We start from the raw sequence: 14,306 nt of genomic DNA, 5'->3' as shown, positions 1-14,306 counted from the left end.
TTCAAAATCAGCCTGGACTATAAGGTTCTAGGCCAGCTTGGGATATACGGCAAAATCCCTACCTCAGAATAATCAAAGAAGGGAGGGGAGAGAATGGAAGGAAGAGGGACATAAGGAAAATGGAAAGTAGAATGGAGGAGGGATTATCAGTGCCAGTCATTGACAGGCACGTGGAGGACGGAGCCCTAAAATGCCACGTGCTACATGGTTAGCTCCTTAGCACTGGGCCAGAGGCTTGCATTATGGACTTGCCCTCCCCTGCTTTTAGAACCCCTGGAGCTGTATGAAGAGATGAGGCTTCTATTAACATGGCTTCCACAGTAACAGGGAAGGTAACAGAATGGTCAAAGATCTGTTCTACAATACTATGTAACACGGCTAAGAAATAAACCCTTACTTCTGTGAGCCTATTAATGTTATATTGTTTCTCTTTTTCTTTTTATGTTCTTTTACATTTATCTTTGCTTTATGTGTATGAGTATTCTGCTTGTGTGTATTGCCTTGTGAGCATGAGTGATCTGGAGGCTGGGAGAGAGAGACCATTGGATCCCCTGTGCTATAACAGGCAACTGTGAGCACCACAGGGCTTCTGGGAAGGAAACCTGGGTCCTCGGCAAGTGTTCTGAGCCATCTCTCCAGCTCCTCTTTTTCACCCTTTAAGCATTTATATATTTATCCGGACAGGGGAAGGGGCACGAGTGCCACCCCACACATGGAGAAGTCAGAGAACTTCTTTCAGGATTTAGTTCCCTCCTTCCACCATGTGGCTTCCGGGGATGGACTCAGGTCAGAAGGTTTTGCAGTGTCTCTACCTTCTGAGCCATCTCCTTGGCCCAAATGGTTTCTTAATTTCAGGCCTGTCTGCACAACTCCTTAATAAAGGAAAATAAAGAGATGATGAGTCCATGATGAGGTAAAAGACTTAACAAAATTCAATCTGGCACTCATAGCTGGACTACTACGCTATCCAACCATGAGTGGAGTATCACATCCCTCTGTACCTCAACCACACCATTCAACTGTTAATGCTTTCAATCAAGAAGTACTTGGTAATTATTCATTGAACAGATTAGTAAGTGAATGCTTATGTTTAGTATACAAAACCCAACACTTGGTCCTGTCTTGACGGCCATCTTGGTAGCAATGGGGTTGCTGGTTTGATCATTTGCTTTTATGGAATGCCACAGGTCGAGCCTCGGCTAGAGAATGCAAAGATGGCTGCCAACACAGACTGGCTAGGGTAGGTCGAGCAGAGGGGAATCGTACACAACTGCACAGACTTTCTCTCCAGGGGCTATTTTGCTGTGACTCAGAGGCCCAAACTCCTACGGGTCCTGGCACTTTGCTGTAGTTTCCTTTAGCTTTTTATTGCCTGTAAACAGAAAATTCCTCACACTTAGTCAGACTCAGGAAATTCAATTCCCTGTGTGTCATAACAGAGGAGCGTGCAGGACTTTTCCACAGGCAGCCGAGATGCAGAACAGGGTCTATAGCTCTGCTCGTGAGTGCTGGTTTGGGTGGGCCTTATACAGATGTGTCCTAGTACACCTTCTTAGTCCTATCACGCAAGCAAGGATTTAATCGTAAATAAACAGCAGTTGGTGAATAAAAGCCCTTCCCACTCTTGGCGCACTCTAATTTCTTTTTTATTTAATTTAACTTAATTTACTCACTCACTTTACATCCCACTCACTGACCCCTCCCAGTCACCCCCCCTTTTTTTTAATACTCCAATTTCTTAAACTGTGCCAACTATTCGATTCCTTTCTATGAAAGCTCACTAGATATATTATGACCACCAAAAAATAAAGAGGTAACTCATCGATAGTGGACAGCAAAAATTCCCTCAAGACCATCTGAATTTGTATCTTTATGGAAACAAGAATATACACATTCCAGTATAAGAATAAAGAACCCTAAAATGATCAACAGATGAAAGAAGCGGTTGATTCTTCTGGTCAAGCAGAAGTTCTGAAGGTTTCAGGGTTGTATTTCCCAGAATAATATATATAAATCTTGGAGGAATGCTTAGTACCCAAATAAAGGGTAAGGTAGAGAAGATTGCTTCAAACTTTTAAATCAACCATAAGCTAACCTTTCTTGGCATGTGAAATATTGACATTTTTCTATTGGGAACAGACAGAAATGACCAGTTTCTTCTGTCTTCAAGGATCAGAGACATGAGGTCACAGAGCACTAGGAATAAGGAAACAAAGTCACCTACTCTGATGACAATAAGTGGATGAATATGGCACCAGTAAAGGGGAGAGAATGGCTGTCTCCCTGGTACACACAGATAGGCAAGAAGAACTATTTCTGTCTTCCTAGGCTGGAGTTATGGGGGGCCACCATACCCATCGGGCATTTACATGGAGTCCAAACTCCACCCCTCCTGCTTGCTCTTTAACTACTGAACCAGCTCCCAGGACCCCCAGCTGGCAATTTTTAATATCAATTTCACTTGGGCTTCCTCTACCAGTCACCCAAAGATGGAGTCAGAACCTTTCATTCAACTGTGATTGAAAGATAGGCGACCCTATTGAAAAAACTTAAACTCAATTGATTAAACAACCCAATCAACTATATTGCACTAAATTCTACTTCTGTATTTCCAAATCCTTAAACAATTCAATTATCTCTTTTAATCCTTCCTGACCTTGTAAACCATTGCAAGCATGTTCTTGGTTGGGGTTTCTATTGCTATGATAGAACGCTAGGACCAAAACCAACTTGGGGGACAGGTAGGTTTATCCGTACCTCAGGTCACAGATCACTGAGAGAAGTCAGGGCTGGGACTCAAGGCTCAACCCTGGAGGCAGGAACTAAATTAAAGGCCATAGAGGAATACTGCTTACTGTCTTTGCTCCCCTTGGCTTGTCAGTTTTTTTATACAACCTAAGACCACTTGCCTGGGGTTGCTCTCCATGGCCTGAAGTCCCCAAATCAATTATCGATCAAGAAAATGCTCCGCAGGCTTGGCTACAGACTGATCTGACGGAGGCGCTTCTCAACCGAGGTTCTCCCTTCCCAGATGATGCCCACTCATGTCGAGTTGACAAAAAACAACACAAACACTGCCTCCTTTGTAAAATAAAAAGCAAGGTGAATAAATAAAGTAATAGAGTGAACGCGTGAGATTTGGTACCCGAGATGTAAACTTCAATGTGCCCTAGAATGGAGTTCTTCTGAGAACTCAGATACCGAGTAAACAGACTCAGGCACACCTGAAAAAAAATTACAGGATAAAAAAGGGGATGGAACCCTTACAGAGATGTAGAAAATGACAAGCAGTTGAACCTTGAGCATCGGTGCAAAACAGGGCAGGGCTGCCGTTCCTCACAAGACTCTACTGGCATAATATCTAAAAGCCCCAAATGTCAAAGCATCTATAAACTCAGAAGAGGCTGTATTTCCATACCATTCTAGTTCTTCTGCCAAAGCTGCATATGTCTTTGCTTTTTATAGGTGTGTTTTTAATGCTTCCAAGTAAAACATTTACATCAGCAAGCCCTCGTGTTTGTTTGTGTCTCAGAGCAGACAAGGAATGGCCTACTGCCAATGTTTTCAGGGTCACTATTCTGACCCTCCCCTCACCTGGAAGCAGAGGTTTTTAAAGAGAGGTTCATAGCCAGGTGGTGCACACATCTTTAATCCCAGCACTCAAGAGGCAGAAGCAGACCTGTGAGGGGTTCGAGGCCAGCCTGCTCAATAGAATGAGTTCTAGAACAGCTAGGGCTACACAGAGAAACCCTGTCTCAAAAAACAAAACAAAACAAAACAAAAAGATTCATTTGTGATCACAAGATTATACTAACTCCTTTATGGATTTTTTCTTTCTTTTTTTCAGTTGTTCAGATTACTAATATTTCAGTAATAGTACTGCCAAAGTCAGGTATTTCATCCAGGCATAACTAAAATGCCCACTGTTGTAAGTCTAAGATATTGTTAGTGCAAAGAGCTCCAATATAGATGGCCAGAAACAGATGTCAACCAAGGCCTGTCCATTTAACAGAGGTGGGATATCCCTTTATTCCTATTTTTGGCTCAGCCGATGGAAGGTATCCAAGAAGATACTTTGTGAACCGAAACCAAGGTGGGAAACACTTATTTACTATTTTCTTTATTGCTGGGTTATATTAAATTCACTTAAATTTAACTGGAGGGTTGGTTATCGACTACTTGCTGTGAGCTTTACTGTCTTAAGGAAACCATGAATCACAAGTATAACTACAACAGATTCTTCAGTCGAGAATGTAAAACAAATTAATTCCCATGCTACAGTCTCCCTGGAGCAATTTTCTTTGGGGAAGTTGACAGTGATGGCTGGTCAGTTACCTGATGGCTTGTAGCTCTGTGTGAAATTTTATTTTAAAAAAAAAACTCAAATTAATGAACTCAAACTAGTTAACAGATCTACTAGATTCCATCTCTTGGTCTCTTTTGGTACCATGTTTCAAAGAGGCTGTTCTGTATTTCAACAATGCTAACAGCATTTCTTCAACTGCACATCCCTGACTTCTCCCTACAGCAGTCAAGGTCTTTGAAAGATATGCAAGTAAAATGTAGAAAATGGTGGCAATTCAGACCCCAGAAGAAGGAAGAAAAACTGTTTCTTACACATCTGTTTGAGCCTAGACAAACCTCAGACACCTAGTGTCAAGAAGGAATCTCTCCCAAGCGCTGTCGTACAAGTCAGCTGAGCATCAGCAAACAGGACACAAATAAAGACCACACAAAAACAAGTAAGTCACTCGACTGGAAAGCCTGCATAGAAACGACTAGCTGACATTCTTCTTGATCTGTCATTTTCTTTATGTATACTATAATTACATCATTTCTCCCTCCAAGCACTTCCATGTACTCCCCTCTCAAATCCATGACCTCCTTTTCTTTATTATTGTTACAGATAGATGGATCGATAGATAGATAGATGATAGATAGATAGATAGATAGATAGATAGATAGATAGATAGATAGAGTGGGCAGGTGGGTGGGTAGGTAGGTAGGTAGGTAGATGGGTGGACTGGTAGGTAGACAGACGGGTAGGTAGACAGGTAGGTAGGTAGGTAGGTAGATAGATAGATAGATAGATAGATAGATAGATAGATAGATAGACAGACAGACAGACAGATAGACAGACAGACAGACAGACTGGTAGGTAGACAGACAGACTGGTAGGTAGACAGACAGACTGGTAGGTAGACAGACAGACTGGTAGGTAGACAGATTGACAGGTAGGTAGACAGATTGACAGGTAGGTAGACAGATTGACAGGTAGGTAGACAGATTGACAGGTAGGTAGACAGATTGGTAGGTAGGTAGACAGATTGGTAGGTAGGTAGACAGATTAGTAGGTAGGTAGACAGATTGGTAGGTAGGTAGACAGATGATTGGTAGGTAGGCAGACAGATTGGTAGGTAGGCAGACAGATTGGTAGGTAGGCAGACAGATTGATTAGTAGGTAGGTAGACAGATTGGTAGGTAGGTAGACAGACAGACAGGTAGATAGATAGATAGACAGACAGACAGACAGACAGACAGACAGACAGAGTGGGCAGGTGGGTGGGTAGATAGATAGAGATGGGTGGGTGGGTAGGTAGGTAGGTAGGTAGATGGGTGGACTGGTAGGTAGACAGACTGGTAGGTAGACAGGTAGGTAGGTAGATAGGTAGATAGACAGACAGATTGGTAGGTAGGCAGACAGATTGGTAGGTAGGCAGACAGATTGGTAGGTAGGCAGACAGATTGGTAGGTAGGCAGACAGATTGGTAGGTAGGTAGACAGATTGGTAGGTAGGTAGACAGACAGACAGACAGGTAGACAGATTGGTAGGTAGGTAGACAGACAGACAGACAGGTAGACAGATTGGTAGGTAGGTAGGTAGATAGATAGATAGATGATAGATAGATAGATAAATAGATAGATAGATAGATAGATAGATAGATAGATAGATAGATACATAGATAGATACATAGACAGACAGACAGGTAGATAGACAGACAGACAGACAGATAGATAGGCAAATAAAATACAAGCTTGTGTGTGTCTGTTTTACCAGGTGACACATCTAACCGTCTGTTTGTGTTGTTACAATTTACACTGCAGTCCCTTCCATCTCCCTGCCTGTCCTCATCAATCTTGCCTGTATCACCCTCAGCCCACACTCAAGACGTCTTGCATCTGACATCATTAAAATGGTTTCTCTGATGACCTTCACACCTCATGCCTGAAAATGCTGCTACCTCTGGGGAGCCCAGGAACCTTCCTGAACATCCCTTCAGAGCCCTAACATTCTCCCAGGACTGGATAGGATACCATGGAATTCGAGGACGCCTCCCTAGGAGTCACAACTGTTACCTTAGGGATAGGGAGATGGCTCACTGGGTAAAGCACATGCCACTCGAACACAAATATCCCTAAAACTCATGAGAATCCAAGCGTAGCAGCACATGTCTGCGATTTCAGTGCTCACCCAGGGAGGCAAGGCATGGAGACCGATGGATCCCGGAGAGCCAGTTAGCTGTCTTGTGAGACAAGAGACGCTGCATCACAGTGGAAGGCTATGAACAATATTCCAGACTGTTCTCTGGTTCACACATGCAAAACCATGGCAGGGGCATTCCCACCCTAACGGCAACGCACAAACACACATACACAGATTTAAAAAAAAACAAGCCAACAACACTATTTTTAGGTTGCTCCCTCTTCCTGCCCTTTCTGTATTGAATCCAAAAAAGAATTTAGCAAACTATTTCCGTGTGGAAGAATTTGTGATAATTACGCAGCTCTGCGGTGACGCTTTTTGAAAGAAGGGGTGCCCTGTGAACACCGCCACCGGGACTTTAGGAGGTCATCCTCCTTGAAGGGCACGCTCGCCCAGCAAATGCCCTCACAGATGCAACCAAGTGGGATTCTGCCGAGACTGCTGAGACACAGTCTGTTACAACTGGCGCCCGATGCCACGAGCAAGCGCTAAGAACCTGACCCTGGCAAAGCACAATTTCACACTCCAGTGCTGCCCATCTGGGTGATACCAAGTGGAGAGGCAGGGGGGCAGGAAGGAGGCAGAGAAGGGAGTACCGGAGCATGATGCCGTGCGCTGCGCATAAAGAGACCCTGCTGCAGGAACGACTTCACCCACACAGACAGACCAAACCCACGAAACCCCGAGCCGTCAAACTGCTGCCGCTGAACATCCCATAAAAAGCAGTTCTATTTCTAACCACCCGCGCCGTGCAAAGCGACGAGCGACGCTGAGCGACCGAGAAGCTCTGAAAAGTCTTACTTTATACTCTTTCCCCACACCCACACCCAAACCTCCCCCAGGAAAATTTTAGGTGGAAAATTTGCTAGCTTTTTTTTTTTCCCCCGAAGTTTGACAATACTGCGATCAACTGACGAAGCCGCGGGTGCGCTCGAGTGTAGGAGAAATTTGCTAAAGGCGTTTTCCTGTTACGACTGTGGTCGTCTGTTTGATGAAGGAGAAGAAAAAAGAAAGCCATTTGGTAATAGGAGGGCAGAGGACTGAAGAGACAATTCCGTTAGGAAGTGCCTGCCTCGGAGCATGGAGACCTAAGTTCAATCCTTAGAGCCACGTAAAAATTCTAAATTAAAATGTTTCAAAGGTGTCTGTGGTGGCACACACTTATAATCCCAGGGTAAAGAGACAGAAACAGTTGGGTCCCTGGGACTTGGTGGCCAGCCAACCTCTCCAGTTCCAGTCCAGTGAGAGACCATGTCTCCAAAGGAAAGGTAGGTCGGGACTGAAGGACACTCAAAGTTGCTCTCTGCCCTCCACAAACTCAAACACCTACAGGACAAAATAATGGATGGCAAATGAAGCAGACAGAGAAATCCCAAGGTCTCCAGGCACGGACAGAAGGGCTAGCTAGTGCTATGTCTCTCCCCTGTGTGTCTCCCAGCTTTTCAAGGATAGCCCCCCCCCCGCAGTGTTCCTAACACCTGTGCCCTGTTTCTGCTTCTCCCAGGGACATTCTTAACCCAAAGTCAGAGAATGGGAGACCGGATAGGGAGAAGGGGTCCTATAGCCTTCTGACTGTTCACAGTCACACAGAGACAAGGTGGCTATAGGGATGGGCAGGCAAGAGGGTGGAGTTGCCAGACGAAAGGAGATCCTGAATGGAGCTCTGAGAGAATTCAAGAGTCCTCTGAGAACACAGGAAGACAGTGAAGGGGTCGCCCCAGGCCTCCTACTTCTGGTACCTTTACTTTCACCTCCAAAATAACCAACTTGAAGGCTAACCCATCACTGCTGAGCTTCGTGAAGACAGGGAATCAGGGCAGCCTCCACAGGGCTCTAAGTGGAAGGGAGAGTCTCAGGCTCTCATTACAGCCGAGCCCTAATTGTTCTTACTTGGTCCCACTTTCACAATTCCATCAGTTCCCTTGTGCACCACAGAGATCGTTTTGTACGGACACCTCACTTAATTTAGCAGGCACAGACAATGGAACACAAATGCTTTGGCCTTCGATCTTGATACTTTTGGTTTTTCTTTGGACATGATCGCAGAAAGCTCAGGTCAGAGAAGCACAGTATCGAATAGAGGTGTTAGTTAATTGCTGAGTCTTTCCCAAAGTGTCTCCCAGTCCTCACCATGGAGCAAGGAACCTGGATTTCACGATTTAATTAATGATTTCCTCTCAGCAGCCCCGCGCTTCACCCATGTCCTAACACCAGGCTGTAGCAAGATGCCTCATCCAGGGTTTTAGGAGAACTGCTCGGTCCTGAGGGAAGACAGACAGCACTCCTGTCTGCTTGCTGCCAGTTCCCACAGATGTAAGATCCATGACTGACAGCTGGCTAACACCAGGATAGCCAGTGACAACTGACATTTTACTGACCGTTTAATGGGTATCACTGCTGAATTAGCCATTTCAAAGATAATTCCACAAGATAAATTGCCCATAAGATAAGGAAAACCGAGACTCCAGGTGACAACTTGCCCAGGATATAAAATGAAGAGACAGGGCAGGGCTGGAAGCCAAGCCAAAGGTTCTACAAGGGCAACATTAGCAAGGTGCACGCGCCTTCGGAGTCTCCAAGAGACTGAATCTTTAGAATACTTAATAAGAAGCACAGAGACTCAGTCAACCCCACCTTCAAAGTCCAACTAAATCCACTGCACCCAAAGACAGACGTGGTGTCCTCAAGGCAGGACCCTCCCTCCCAGAGAAGCAAGAGGGAGCAAGTGACACCTGTCTAAAGCGCTCACCACTTAGGAATGTCTCACAGTCCAGCTGTGAGCTTTACAAGTAACAGAGCAAGGATAAATTCCAGGACGGCCAGCTGTAAGAGCCTATTTTAAAGTGTGAAAGTCCTGACAGCACCTCAGAATCAAACGTCTGTGCTTGAGAGCGCCCAGGAATGCTGGAGCAGCATACAGTTGTGCGGCGAGCGCGGGCCGTTCTTCCATGGCTCCCGTTGGCGGGGAAGGAACACAGTTTCGTATTTAACCTAAAAGCCACATACGGTACTGTAGTCAAGAGAAAAGTTTTCCATTACCAATTTTAAAGCTGCTTAAAATAGTTGACAGAATGAGGTAATCCCATATAAGGAGAGGAATCGGATACTTATGTAATTTTCAAGAATTATTGCTACTTTTACCAAAATTTTGTAAATCAAATTTCACAGTCCTTTGGGGGCATAATTCAGTGGTATGTTCACTTGCTTAGAAAACTCCACGGAGACAATTTTAGGCTTGGAGGGGTGAACTTAAGGAGAATGCACATAAAATAAAGACTGGTAGACTGCACTCACGGTTGCACGGGCCTTGGGAGAAGACTTCCTCCTACTTTAAGCTGGCAGTAAGTATGCCAAATTACCATAGGAAAAACACGAGTATTCATTAAGTCAGCAAAAACAAGAGATTCTCCAGCACCATGTTGTTCTTCCATCCGGTTAAGAGAGAGGTCACACACGTATATGTCAGCAGCACAAACGTCCATGAACTCCTACAAACACTTGCCATCTACCCTGTGAGTCAACTCGCTCAGGAAGGAACTATTTATAAACTGAACTCAACTCTCCAGAGAGAGGAACTGGCCCCACACTGAAGCAGAATGGAGTCTGCTGTACAATATGTGATGTTTAGCGTTACGAGTTAGGGAGGCTCGAAACTGAGAAAAGTCCATAAACTGAGGGATCTGTGTAAATGAGTGATTCACACTGCGAATCAGAAGCCTCACTGAATCCCAACACATTTTTTTTTAGAGCCCAGGGAGGTCTTCATCAATTAATGACATTTAACACAAGTTTGATTGAGTTGGGTTAGCCTACCAGATGCTGTTCTAGACACACAAGCAAGCCATCGAGAGAGAGGATCTAATAAAAGAGCCCAGGGTCTCTCCTGGACCTTAGAGAGCTAGTGAGGAACTTATTTTAAGTAATGAGCCTACCTTCTAGCAAATAAAAAAAAAAAAAAAGACAGGAGGGGAGGAGAGAAGGAGGGAGGGAAAGAGAGAGGGAATACTCTGAAACTTTGTAGAACACTATAGAACTCCTTACCTTTTTGAAAATTATCAAATGTCTTCGTTTGATGCCAGGAAACATCAAATGAAGACAGTCAACTAGGCAGGATCAGAGTCAATAAAATCACTGAAGAGTCAACATAACAGAGGTACCGGGGCATCCTTGGGTGAAGAGTAAACAGCAGACAAGCAGAGCCTAGGAGCAGAGCCTTGTATCCTCTAACACCAACTGACTGACTGACTGACTGATGCCCCCAGGACTAGCCCTATCTATCTAGCTTTACCTTAAAGGATATCCGAGCTACCAAAACATATATCTACTGTCTACATTTTACCTCCATGTACACAAGTTTCAGTCACTTAGACACACAGATAGAAAACAAAGGAGACGTAGGGCAGCCAACCACCTCAGATGGACCAGCATCAAACTCTGCTTCATAAACATGAGCAAGAACTGAGCTCACCTCTGAACCAGGCAAAGCCTGGGATCTGTTCTTAAAAACAGTCCAACAGGAGACTGGGGTCTGGTGCTGCCAACGTAGAGCCACGCATGCTGGAAGAAACAGAGAGGATGGGGAGTTGATTCTTGATTTATCTCAGTTCAACCCAAGTTCCAAAAAAATATGTTAAGAGCTGTCACAATAAAAGGCACAAACATCAAAATAAATAAAATGAAAATGCAAACATAAACATTAAGTATTACATGGTGGGGAAAAAGAGGGATTCATAGCCAAAAATCTGGAAAGAAGGACATGACTAAATTGGGATCTTTTCTAGGAGTCATTGAGGGCAGTAAGTTCTCATCCCTACATCAAAACACACGCTCGCTCCTCCAGTGACAGGAACTTTGCCTTCAATGAGTCACAAATAATGAACAGTACCTTGATGGACTGCTTTCTTTTTTATTATTTAAATTATTTTATTTATTTACATTCCAGCCATTGTCCCCTCTCAATCCCCCCATCCCACAGTTCCTCATCCTATTCCCCCTCCTCCTTGCCTCCAAGATGGTGCTCCCCCACACACCAGGCCTCCCATTTCCCTGGGACCTCAAATCTCTCAAGGATTAAGCGCATCTTCTCCCACTAAGACCAGACCAGGAAGACCTGAGCTATATTTGTACCTGGTGCCTCTGGCTCCTGGTCAGTAGCTCAGTCTCTAGGAGCTCCCAGGAGTCCAGGTTAGTTGAGAATGATGGTCTTCCTATGGGGTCGCCCTCCCCTTCAGCTTCTTCAATCTTTCCCCTAATTCAACCATCGGAATCCCTGACTTCAATCCAATCACTGGGAGTAAGTATCCACCTGCATCTGTCTCAGTGAGCTGCTAGTACGGTCTCTCATAGCACAGCCATGTCAGACTCCCTTCTGTGTCTTTGGTCACTGCAGACCTCCTGGGAGGCACACAGGCTGTAGAATGTGAGCCACTGATCTAGCCTTGGTGGGGAAATGGACTAGAAGGAAGGCGTACTGTGATACGTGAGTTTGTCTGTGTTGTTGTTGTTGTCGTTGTCTATATGAGTCCGTGAATGCAGGCACAAGGGTGCCATGGTGCAGATGTAGAGGTCAGATGACAACCTCCATTGTGGGATACAGGAACAAAACTCAGGCCCTCAGACTGATGAAGCATCAAGTCCTGTAGGTGACTCACTCTCTCTCTCTCTCTCTCTCTCTCTCTCTCTCTCTCTCTCTCTCTCTCTCTCTCCTCTCTCTCTCTCTCTCTCTCTCTCTCTCTCTGAAACAGGGTCCCCTTTTATACCCTAGGGCTGGCCTCTGACTTGAGACAATCCTACTGTTTTAGCCTTCTGTGTAGCCAGATGAAAAGTCCATTTTCCTTCCTAACAATCCAAATTACCTCCAGATAGCTCAGCCAACCTAATATTCCACAGGAGGAGGAGGAAAGCCCGAGCGCACCTCATCCCTCCTTGGAAATAGACATCTAATCCTGTGTAGCAGTGGTCGTACCCACAGAGCCGCCTGTCTTTCTGCGTCCTCCATCCTGGAAGTAAAGCATCTTTAGCTTCAGGGGCTGCCTGGTTCCCTCCATCTACCATCAACACCTTCATCCCAACTTAGCAAGCGCACCCTGGGTGATCTCATGCTAGGTGGGATCACTGTGCCCCGTTCAGTGACTCCCTGCCTTATGAATGGTCTCTTTACCATTTCAGGTAAATCTCTGCCTCTGAGAAAATGGGTGCTTCATAACACCCAGCTTGCCAGTACCTAGGATACACTCTGTCCAAGGTAGAAGAAGCAGCCATCTGTGACATTTGTGTGCCACGCTGCACTCTGCGAGAGATTTGTCCCTCAAATCGTGTTCCTACCATATGTCACTCCCCAGTGTTCAACCAGTACAAAGGTATCCGGATAAAAAGTGACTGATGAAGAACACTGAGAACTCCTGGGGAATCTCCTCCAAATACAGAAGCTAACCCCTCCCTGCTATTATCTATCTCCTTCCTATTGGAGATGTACAGAATCGAGAGCAGGCTGCTGAGGCCTCAGTCCTGGCACCTTACGTAAGGTTCCTGAATTGTAACTGAAGAGTGGGAGGCTCCCTCGATGAGGGACTGGGGCCACATGGGAAAACCTGAGGGGCCTCTGGGACCTGAGGACAGTCCTAGCTGACAGCAAGCAAAGGAACGGTGACAGCAATCCTACAGTTGGAAGAGATTTAATTCTGTCAACCATCCACAAGCTTAAAAAGAAGACTCTTCTCCATGCAAAGCACAGCCTTCCTCACATCTTAACTCCAGCCCTAGGAGAACTGAGCAGAGCACGAGACAGCTCAGCCATAGAAACTGAGAGAGAATAAATGAGTGTGCTGGTTTAAAACGCCAAGCTTATTTTTAAAAAAAGACTATTTTATGCGGAAATATAAAACGAATACATTTTACAACATAGATATATGGAATATGTATTTATATATTAAATGCATGTGTAAACTCCATTGATGAGGATACAGCAACTATGAGTGATTTTTCTCACTCAACTATGACCACCCTATAGGAAGGAACTACATTGCCAGCATCCTGAACTCATAAGAAGTCTCTAACTTACTGTTTGCATGTGTGGCTGCATATGTAATGACTATGTTGAGTGTGTTGTGGGCAGGTATTTGCATATTGAAGCCAAAGAACAACCTTGGGTGTCATACTCAAAAAGTGAGGATCCTCTTGTCTCTGCTTCCCCAGCATTGGACTCAAGAGGCAGCAGCTAGCTGCCGTACTCAGGATTTTTGTGAGGATCTTGAGACTCAGACGCAAGTCTTCGTGCTTGTGAGGCACTTGACAAGCTTAGCCATCCCCTCGGGGCTCGTTTTTTTTAATTTCAACAATTACGACTAGTCGACTTCTACATAACGTGGTAAGGCCATAGCAGCACCTGAATCCGTTCAATCCTGCAGAGCAGGGTTCAAAGATTCAAGTTCAATTTCAAAATAGGCTAAAAGGTATTTAGCCTCACAGTTTTTGCCCATGAACCTGAGTCAGTGCTTAGGAATGTCTCTCAGGAAGTGGCCAAGATTAAAGTGTGGAGAGAAGCAGTAGATGTGCTGGGAAGGCTGGACTTCCGGGGTAGGATGCATTACATGTAAATAAAAGTGATAGAAGGTGCCAGACGAGTGAAGGGGACCCAGAGTTCGGGACCACACAAAGGCTCACAAAACACAGCAAGGGCGGTAGGAACAGAGAGCAGGCCATCGATGAACTAAAGTAGGAAACATAGAAACCCACAACAAAAATCACAGATGAGAAGTGGATCAGACTTGACCCTGGGGTAGCCTGTCCAGGTACATGGGGACCTGCAACACACATCAGCGGC

At 45.1% G+C, this 14,306-nt stretch overlaps 1 protein-coding gene across 14 annotated transcripts in view; it reads right to left on the bottom strand.

Moving 5' to 3' along the window:
* Window positions 1-14,306, bottom strand: part of Ldlrad4 (low density lipoprotein receptor class A domain containing 4) — a 334,279-nt gene that overhangs the window by 248,562 nt on the left and 71,411 nt on the right. For 6 of the 14 annotated variants that reach the window (XM_087593469.1, XM_087593480.1, XM_087593471.1 and 3 more), the window contains exon 2: window positions 10,953-11,041. The exons of 4 other annotated variants lie outside the window; for them this stretch is intronic. The gene's annotated coding sequence lies outside the window, so the exon portion shown is untranslated. Of the gene's footprint in view, window positions 1-9,348; window positions 9,476-10,952; window positions 11,042-14,306 lie in introns of all 14 variants that reach the window. 4 more of the 14 variants (XM_087593473.1, XM_087593478.1, XM_087593472.1 and 1 more) reach the window with 1 other exon arrangement.

This window comes from Rattus norvegicus, chromosome 18 (genome assembly GCF_021556685.1).
Source record: "Rattus norvegicus strain SHRSP/BbbUtx chromosome 18, alternate assembly SHRSP_T2T, whole genome shotgun sequence".
NCBI lineage: Eukaryota > Metazoa > Chordata > Mammalia > Rodentia > Muridae > Rattus > Rattus norvegicus.
The sequence above is the reverse complement of the archived record's forward strand: the minus strand, read 5'-3'. Positions and strand labels throughout refer to the sequence as shown.